The following is a 10411-nucleotide window of genomic DNA, read 5'->3' on the forward strand; positions in this document are numbered from 1 at the left end:
GTTTCATGATCTTGTTGCATAATATTAACTAACCTTGTTTCACTAAGTGAGTGGCACATGTTGCACTTAAGTGTTGCACACTTTACATTTCATAAAAGAAACTACACACATGAAATATACAACATGTTGCAATGTTTTGAAATCATGTTTCATGTGATATCAGTTCACGAATGGATGCATGATGCTCATGTTCATGAAATGCAGTGCAAATGTGGAAGCCAAACACCTTGGGTGTTACAAGAAAGGTTTCATTCGTCCTAGTTCGTCACCTTGGGGAGCGCCGGTTATATTTGTTGACAAGAAGGATGGTACCTAGAGAATGTGTGTGGATTATCGATCACTAAATGAGGTCACTATCAAGAACAAGTATCCGTTGCCTAGAATTGATGACTTATTTGATCAGTTGAGAGGTGCTTGTGTTTTCTCTAAGGTTGATCTTCATTCTGGTTATCATCAGTTGAAGATTCATGCAACTGACATACCCAAGACAGCTTTTACTACGAGGTATGGTTTGTATGAGTACACGGTTATGTCCTTTGGTTTGACCAATGCACCTGCATACTTTATGTACTTTATGAATAAGGTGTTCATGGAGTTTTGGATAAGTTTGTGGTGGTATTTATCGATGATATATTGGTATTCTCCAAAATGGAAGAAGAGCATGTTGAGCATCTAAGGTTGGTCTTACAGAAGCTCAGAGAACACAAGTTGTACGCTAAGCGAAGCAAGTGTGAGTTTTGGTTGAAGGAAGTTTCTTTCCTAGGCCATGTTGTCTCTAATGGTGGGATAGCAGTAGATCTAAGCAAGGTGAGAGATGTGTTGAATTGGAAACCACCAACCGATGTGGGAGATATTCGTAGTTTCTTGGGATTGGTTGGATACTACAGAAGGTTCATAGAAGGTTTCTCTAAACTTGCCAAGCCTATGACAGCTTTGTTGGAGAAAAATACTAAGTTTGTGTGGTCCGAGGAGTGCCAGGCTAACTTTGAAGAGTTGAAGAAAAGATTGACTACCGCCCTAGTGTTGGTTTTGCCAGATTTAAACAAGAGCTTTTCTATCTATTGTGATGCATCTCGTCAAGGTCTCAGATGTGTTCTTATGCAAGAAGGAAGAGTAGTGGCCTATGCATCCCGACAGTTGAGAGAGCATGAGCTAAACTATCCTACTCATGATTTAGAATTAGCAGCAGTGGTTCATGCTCTAAAAATATAGAGACACTATCTTATCAGGCATAAGAGTGACATCTATACTGATCATAAGAGTCTAAAGTACATTTTCACTCAGACATATCTCAATATGAGACAACGTCGATGGTTGGAGTTGATTAAAGATTATGATCTGGAGGTACACTATCATCCTGGAAAGGCGAACGTTGTTGCCGATGCTCTTAGCAAGAAGAGTTATGCCAATGAGGTGCAAGTGGCACCTATGTCAAGTGAGTTGTGTGCTGAATTTGAGCAACTGAACTTGGGCTTTGTCACTAATGTAGTGGAGTTGGTGATAGAATCTACACTGGAGCAAGAAATACGTAAGGGCCAGTTACAGGATGTGAAGTTGAAAGACATAGCGGAGAATATAGTGATTGGTAAGGCACCAGGTTTTCGTATGGATGATAATGGACCTCTGTGGTTTGGAAAAAGACTATGTGTACCAGAGGTTAAGGCTATACGAGATCCAATTCTTCGTGAGGCACATGAGTCTGCTTACTCTATTCACCCTGGGAGTACCAAGATGTATTTGGATCTGAAAGAGAAGTACTAGTGGTACGAACTTAAGAGGGATGTGGCGGAATATGTTGCTTTATGTGATACGTGTCAGAGAGTCAAGGCTGAACATCAAAGACCTACAGGATTATTACAACCAATGAAGATACCTGAGTGGAAGTGGGAAGAAGTTGGTATGGACTTTATTGTTGGGTTACCACGCACTCAGAGAGGCTATGATTCAATTTGGGTGATAGTGGATCGGTTAACTAAAGTTGCTCACTTCTTACCGGTCAAGACTATCTATACTAGACCCCAATTGGCTACATTATATATGGAAAGGATAGTATGTCTGCATGGAGTTCCTAAGAAAATAGTATCCGATCGAGGTACACAATTTACATCCCATTGTTGGCAGCAAGTACATAGTTCGTTGGGAACTAAATTGAATTTTAGTACAGCATATCATCCTCAGACAGATGGACAAACTGAGAGGATTAATCAAATATTAGAGGACATGTTGAGAGCTTGTGCATTGCAGTATGGTATAAGTTGGGACAAGAGTTTGTCTTATGTCGAGTTCTCATATAACAACAGTTATCAGAAGAGTCTCAATATGGCACCTTTCGAAGCTTTGTATGGACGAAAGTGTAGAACCCCATTGTTTTGGAATCAAACGGGAGAAACTCAAGTGTTTGGACCGGATGTTTTAAGAGACGCAGAAGAGCAAGTAAGAATGATTAGAGATAACTTGAGAGTGGCACAGTCTCGATAGAAGAGTTATGCTGACACTCAGAGAAGAGAATTGGTTTTTGAAATAGGGGATTATGTTTATCTAAAAGTATCACCTATGAGAAGTGTGAGAAGGTTTAACATAAAAGGAAAGTTAGCACCAAGGTATATTGGACCTTTCAAGATTCTAGAGAGACGTGGAGAAGTAGCTTACTAGTTGGAATTGCCAGAGAGTTTGTCAGGTGTACACGATGTGTTCTATGTGTCTCAATTAAAGAAGTGTTTGCGGGTACGTGAGGAGCAGATACCGTTAGAGGAGCTTACAGTTAAGGAAGATCTTATATATGAGGAATTTCCGGTAAAAATTTTGGAGACGGCAGAAAGGGTTACAAGGAGCCGAGTTATAAAGATGTGTAAGGTTCAGTGGAATCGGTATACAGAAGATGAGGCTACTTGGGAAAGAGAAGAGGATCTAAGAAAAACATACCCACAGCTTTTTGAGTAAGCATCGTCCGAATCTCGAGGACGAGATTCATTTTAAGAGGGGTAGAATTGTAACACCCTAAAATTTGCAACATTTTGAAAATAGGTGAATTAGATTTATTTATGCAATAGTGTGTGCATGCGACAAAGAAAAATAATAAATCAAATATAAGGTTTACATACATGTATGTGCATACATGCTGCTACATAATATTTTTGAATTGTGTGGTTTGAAATCAAACTTCAAATTGATTTGAATTTGCATTCAAAATTTATTTGGAAATTCATTTAGAAAATAGAAAAGGATTTTATTTCTCTCTTCTCTGTATTTAGCCCAGCTCAGCCTCCCTCCCATGCCCCGTGGCCCGTTCCAGTCCTGCGGCCTAGCTCCGTCCCCGCGCCGCTTCGCCCGTGCGGCCTGTTCTTCTCTTCCCCGTGGCCCAGCGCGTCGGCCCAGTTTCGCTCGGCCCGCACGTCGCGTTGCGCTGCACTCCTCCTTCCTCCCTCCCACTGATAGCTAGCCCCAGCTGTCAGGGTCTTTGTCCTCGCTCGTGTCCGAGCGGGACACTGCCATCGCCGCCGTGACCGTCTCCTCTACGCCGCGTCTTGCCGTGCCGCCCAAACTGAATCAGCCATAAATAGCAGTCGTCCGTGCTTGCATATGCAATGGGTTAGAGCATCTAGTGGCACTTTGATAACCTCATTTCGATACGAGTTTCACCCCTCTTAATAGTACGGCTATCAATCCTAAATGTGATCATACTCTTTAAATGTCTCGATCACTAAACCAAAAAGCTCTTATCAATTTCACCTTTGCCTTAAGCTTTTGTTTTTCTCTTACTTCTTTTCCAAGTCCAAGCACTTGATCATCACCATGCCATCATCATCATCATGTCATGATCTTCATTTGCTTCATCACTTGGAGTAGTGCTACCTTTCTCATAATCACTTTGATAAACTAGGTTAGCACTAAGGGTTTCATCAATTCACCAAAACCAAACTAGAGCTTTCACCGTCTCCTCTATGCCGTGTCTTACCATGCCGCCCAAGCTGAATTGGCCATAAATAGCAGTTGGTTATGCTTGCGCTATTGCCCTATCAAAGCTGAGCAAGCCACAGCCGCCCATGCCCTAAAACTACGCCGCCGCGAGCTTGGAGATCCGCCACCGCCGCGTTAGTCGTTCCGTCGCCTCTTCGCCTCCGCGACTGCCTTGTCGGACTTCTACGTGAGGTAAGCAAGCTTTGGATACCGCCCTTGATCTTTCTCTCGCTTTCAACTACCGGTGCGAGCTCGCCGTTGCTTCACTGGATTCCGAGCCGCCATATCAAGTTCGAGCTCACCACCGTGCTGTCTTAGCTCCCTCTGAACCCTCCTTCGAGTTCGTCTTGAGCTCCTCTTGCTTCCTGTGTCCTTCTCGTGTCCAATGATGGCCGGAGTCACCGATTCGCCAACTCCGGCGAGGTCTGAGCCTCTTCATCAATGGTGCCACCATGCACAGCGCCGCTTCGGCGACCCAATCCCTCCCAACCACTTTGAGCCGTTTGATCTGAGATCAAGGGCTCAGATTAGAAGATACCCCTTCGCTGCAAAATTTTCAAAAAGACCCTTACAACTATTTAGTTCTCAACCCGCTGTCCCTGGTTTCTTTCAAAAGGACCCCTGTCTTTTCTTCAAATTGTGGCCGCAGTCCTTATTTTGGTTTAAAATCAGATTTTAATTGTTTTAAATTCGAAAATCAAGTTTCATCTATTTACAAGACTGCCACTATCTTTTGTAGGCCATAAAATCTCCGTTTCAACTCCGATTTGATCCGTTCAACTTGCGCTAGGTTTGTAATTCCATAATCTACATGTTCATACTCCTGTTAGTTATGTTTTCAACTTTTAAAATTTGAGGTTAGATTTAATCTATTATTTTACTAAAGGAAATCTTGTTTAATTCACAACTTCTTTGTTTTAGCTCCGATTTTTGTGATCTTCGCGTCTGTGTGTTCGTAGTGAGACGTAGATTCATTTTGAAAACTTTTCATCTTGATGTTATACTGTTGGTGTACTGTTCTAATCTATAGCTTTTGTTTGCTATGCATGGTTGCTTCTGGATGCTTGTATGTTGCTGTGGTTATCGAGTATAGACGGTGAGCAATTTGTGGGACACCAAAAATATTACTTTGACGAGCAGGATCAGTAGGAGCAGTTTGTTCAAGGCAAGTATAGCATGGGATCATCCTTATTTCCTATCAACTTTAATACATTAAATTCATGTTGCATGTGTCACCTTGATAAGGATTCCCTAGAATTGAACTTATACCTTGTCACCTACAGGATTTGCATTGGATAGCTTTGCTAGTGCTCAATTAAACCATGATCTTGTAACTTGACTAATGACATATGCAATAAATATTAAAATATGATTTTTTTAGCAAGTTGGAAACAGGGGTTGGAGTGTTTAGCTACTTTCTAAATGCTTCAGATTCCTCTCCCTAAGGACTTATCTGTAAGTGATTATCTGGGACTTACAGTACAGCTGTGAGGGCTACATGGCTCTAGCTTTAGCTCAGTATGAGGACATTTTCTAGCTTGTTAGAGGTTACTTTTATAGCGCAAGAGGGGTGTGTTTCGGGTTGGATATAGTGCGGCCTCTATCCATCAGTGTATATGATGCGCATCATTGTGCCTGTCGGAAGGGGAGCCCTACATTCACAGGGCACAAAAACCTAGCGGCCCTAATTTGTTAGACGAACCTTAGAAATGCTTCATAGTGACCCGTGCCTGCTCACCTTGAAAGTGTATTGGGAGTTATAAACCCGGACATATGGGTATCACGACTCACAGTGAAAGTGTACAACCTCTGCATAATATAAAATTGATATATCAACCGTGCTCATGGTCACAAGCGGCCTTGAAACATTTATGGAATAGACGATCACTAAAAATTATTCATTTATGCTATTTATTATTCATGTTTACATTGTTCATGTGTTTTACTTTGGGAATTAAGACAACTTGTTGCTAATCTTATGTTAAAATTGTGACAATTAAAAGCTAAATGTTGTTAAACCTGTGTCAAGACTTTTGAGCCTCATGAACCCCATGTTACACTTGTTGAGTACGACATGTACTTACGCTTGTTTATTTTTATTATTTGGATAAAAAATCCCGGATGGGTAACAGATGGCTATGGTAATGACGACTTTCCTGCTAGACTTGTGGTCAACCAGTTGACGTCCCTGTGATATGGAGCTTCCATGAGTGATCTTTTCTTTATACTTCCGCTACATTTATGTGAAGACTCTGTCTTATTATTCGTGATGTAATAAACACTTGTGATGATACTATTTATAATTTGTCGACTTATGTGTGTGACTGATCTGTGGGCGCATTTAAGATTTTGTATCCCATTTTATCATTAAAATCGGGTGTGACACTATGCTATCGTCCAGAGTAGCAATTGTTTCGCCTACAGATCCTGTGTGTGTAGCAGCACAGAAAATGCGAGAGTTTGGGGTTAATTCGGTGGTTGTCGCTACAGGAAACCCATTGCAGGGGATCTTTACGTATGCATTCAATATTAGCAGAACATTATTGTCCACGATTCCCTTGCTAACTGTTGATGGTGTATGATTATGTTGTGCAGCTCAAAAGATATACTTATGCGTGTTGTGTCATAAAATATTTCCCAAGGTAATCCATTATATTTACATTTTTCTTTTTCTCATTGTCTAAGTTGTCCAGTTGCTTGTACACTAACAGTGTTCATTATAAAATCTTCAGGTTGTGCCACATTAGATACAACAATTCTTGATGCATTACATATAATGCATGATGGCAAATTCTTGCATATTCCTGTTATTGACAAAGGTACCACCTGATTTCTGTCTCAATCTTTGAATATCGTACTGCTACTTTATATGCTACAAGTTTAATCTTCATTACTGTAAACAGATGGACAGATTGCTGCTTGCCTGGATGTCCTGCAACTTAGCCATGCAACTATTCAATTGGTGATCCCTAACTCCCTTTCTTCAGATCTCTTCTGTTCATACTTGAATTTGTCTATCTAATTCTTTACTTGTAGGTTGAAGGAGGGAATGAAACTGTGAATGATGTCGCAAACTCAGTACTGCAGAGGTTCTGGGACTCTGCTCTTGCATTGGAGCCTCCACATGAGGAATTCGATAGCCGTAGGTTTGTTGATGGGTCTTTTGAGGATTATTTTTCTTCCGTTTTCCTACGAGGCTATGATAGAACTCTCCTTGTATTGTTCAGCGAGGTATCCTTACTCCTGCAGTCAGAGGCTGTAGATGGAAAGAGTAGTGTTTATCCCCCCGTGATTGGTAATTCATTTTCCTTTAAGCTTCAAGATCGAAAAGGTCGTGTGTACAGATTCACTTGTGGTATTTACTTGTGTTCCATAGTTTACCTGCAGATGTAAGATACGGTTGCATCGTCAAATATAACTGATTGTTATTTTGTTTCAATTCACTGCAGGCTCTGAGAGCTTGGACGAGCTTGTGTCTTCTATAAGACAAAGATTAAGTATTGCTGATGAAAAAGAAGCAGTGCAACTCTTGGTAAGATCAACTGATCGAGTACTTCAGCATCAGAATGGTCCTATGATTTAGTAGGCATACAGAGCATTTAACTTCCCAACATTCTGAAGGTCCGACAGGATATAGATTAGGTGCCCAATATCTGATAGCAAAAGCCAAAGTTTCCCTTGCTCTGTTGATGAAAAATTAACTGTGTTCATTATACTTCACGAGCTTGGACTATCATCCATGTGACCATGTCTTTGCATCACCATGGGTGATGGTATAAATGGTTTCAATCACCATTCCATTTCACCAACTAAAAGATGATTTGTATTTGCCTGCACTAGCCAACTTGATCTTGTTCTATGTAGTATGAAGATGATGAAGGTGACCGAGTGCTGCTGACAACAGACGCCCATCTTGCTGGTGCAGTGCTGCATGCCAAATCATCTGGGTTGAAGGTAACACTTTTTCTTGCCTTCTGTGATTATCTATTCCAAGTGCAGGTTGTAGGGCTACAAATTACTAGCTCAATCCACCTGACTAAAAACAAATGGTCACCATCAGGTGCTGAAGTTGCACATCGAAGATCCCAGTTTGAATACCCAAGTGACAAAACCGTCACAGGAGCTGGCACTACCTCCCCGCAGGAGTGGGATATCGCTGCTTCATGTTGGGTTAACGGCTGGTATAGTCGCTCTCAGTGGCGCAGCAGTGATGGTTTACTTGAAACGCAACGATCTTAGGTGTGATATCCAAAACCGGAGGATGGCTTTCTTTTCTTTTTTGAGGAAATTGGTGGCATCTGAAACAAGCATTGCCATCAGCTAATGCATTCTGAAGCTTTGCCTTCACTCAGTGCCATTTACAAGCTAAGAACTGACTGAAAGTACTGAAATGAAGATCATATCTGTCATCTGTTGATGAACTGGAGGTTCGTACAGGTCACTGGACAAGATCGTTGTTTTTTGGAGTAGGCGGATTTCAGGGCAGGACGTCCTGCCTATCTTTGTTCAGTCTGCACGAACGAGGACAGTTTCACGACTATAGTGTAATATACGTAAACTTTACATATGTTCCAGGTTCATACTTATGTACTTGTTTGTAGATATAAACAGATGAAGTAAGCTCATTTTCAGATGACACTGTTGTTTCAGAGGGTAATACTGATTCGTCTATCAGGTGTTCATGTCAAGTTTGGTAAAACTGCATTCTGTAACTCCATGTGACAATTACCAGTAGATAACTTGAGCACACAGCATTACCCAAACAGGCAAAAACCCCACCTACATCAGCTGAGCTGCAAGCTCCTGAAAAGCGTGTTTAACCACGGCAAGTCATAGTTTACATGAAACGATGTGGACTGACATTGGGAGAGATCGATGACTTGTGTTCAACAATATCGCCAGCAGGTAACACTGGTTATCTGAAGAAATTTGTCCTCCACTCATTAAACGCCTAGAAAGAAAAGGAGATGGAGGTCGCATGTCAAAACTGAAGCTCCAGAGAGGACCAGATCTGATACCAGTTAACTGAATTTCACACCGGGGATGCCACGCATCGCCGTGTTGATAGGTCATCACTTTTGCAGATAATGATAAAAAGTACATTTGCGAAAACCATTGCACAAACAAGTGACAAGATTCAGAATGTTATAATGATCCTTTATTTCACACAACATATATAAAGATCATAAAGAAAACTAACAGATAACTGACTCAACAGATGTACCATTTTTTCAGAACTAAACTAGAAGAAGAGGACCGGAGGGGTCAGGAGAAGCAAAGAAGGAAAAGCAGGGGGTGGGTGCTCCCATCCGTTCTTCCGCGAGCGGCGAGAGTCTTAGACCAATCCGGAATAAGCATTGGCGGCCGGCCAAAGGCGGCGCCACGGAGCTCCGTTCTTCGGGCCCCATGGGCGTGGTGGAGTCGTCGTCAAGCGCGCGAGATGAGTGCTGGCTGTCCCGGCCTTTGCCACCCTCCCGGGACGGAGGAAGGCGGCGCCGTGTCCTCCCTGGGCTGTCCTCGCCGGTGGACGTGGACGGCGGCGGCGACTTCGTCTCCGTTGTCGTGCTCGTCGAGGCGCAGACCGCTCCTCGATCGAGCAACGTGGTGAGCTCCATGCTCGCTCGCCTTCCCGGCGGTGGCATGGGCTGCCTTTGCGTCGTGCCTGTGCTGCTGGATTTATAGCCTGGGGATCGGAGCTGAACGCACGATCGCGGCGCGACGATGCATGCAGATAGACATGCAGTACGTGTTGAGGGCTTAGCTCTGAGATGCGGCGCGATCGGGCGGGCGGTTACTGATTGACTGTGTGCCTTGTCCGCGTTCCATGCGCGTCCGGTTGATGAGGGGCAGAACGTACTTGGAATGCATGCCGTCCGCTGCGGATCATTTCCTTATTCATCGTCCATGGCTGATCATCTCCTTCCTTCCATCATCATCGGACTCTTTTTATTATACACAATTTTTGTGATACTAAATTGATGTTATTTGATTCTTGCTGTAATTACTTATACAAGTAATTATAAACCATTATTCATCACGACTGTTCACTACTACAAAAAAATCTTTTTTTTGAGGCGGGCCATTTGGATTAATGGAGGCGGGCATTGCAACCGTCTCCAATCAAAGGTCACCGTTAATGCATAATGCAGGATCTACAGAGGCAGTTGCTTTGCCCGTCTCCGAAAAATGAAAGCCCACCGGCGAGCCCGTTTTGGAGCCCACCAGTGAGCCCGCCTACTCCACGCGGGTGCCGCCACCGCCTCCCCATGCGCCGTCGTGCACCGTGCACCACCGGATCCGGCGTCCCCGTGCCGCACCACCACCGGATCCGGCGTCCCCGTGCCATGCCGCCACCGGATCCGGAGGGAGGAGGGCCGTACCGCCGCAGTGAGGAGAGAGGGCCGCGCCGGAGGGAGGAGAGACGGTCGCCGCCGGGAGAGGGCGCAGATCCGCC

At 43.4% G+C, this 10411-nt stretch overlaps 1 pseudogene; it reads left to right on the plus strand.

Moving 5' to 3' along the window:
• Positions 1 to 9639, plus strand: part of LOC136503190 (CBS domain-containing protein CBSCBSPB3-like) — a 44073-nt pseudogene extending 34434 nt beyond the window's left edge.
• Positions 9640 to 10411: the final 772 nt, after the last annotated feature.

Source organism: Miscanthus floridulus, chromosome 14, assembly GCF_019320115.1.
Source record: "Miscanthus floridulus cultivar M001 chromosome 14, ASM1932011v1, whole genome shotgun sequence".
Lineage (NCBI taxonomy): Eukaryota > Viridiplantae > Streptophyta > Magnoliopsida > Poales > Poaceae > Miscanthus > Miscanthus floridulus.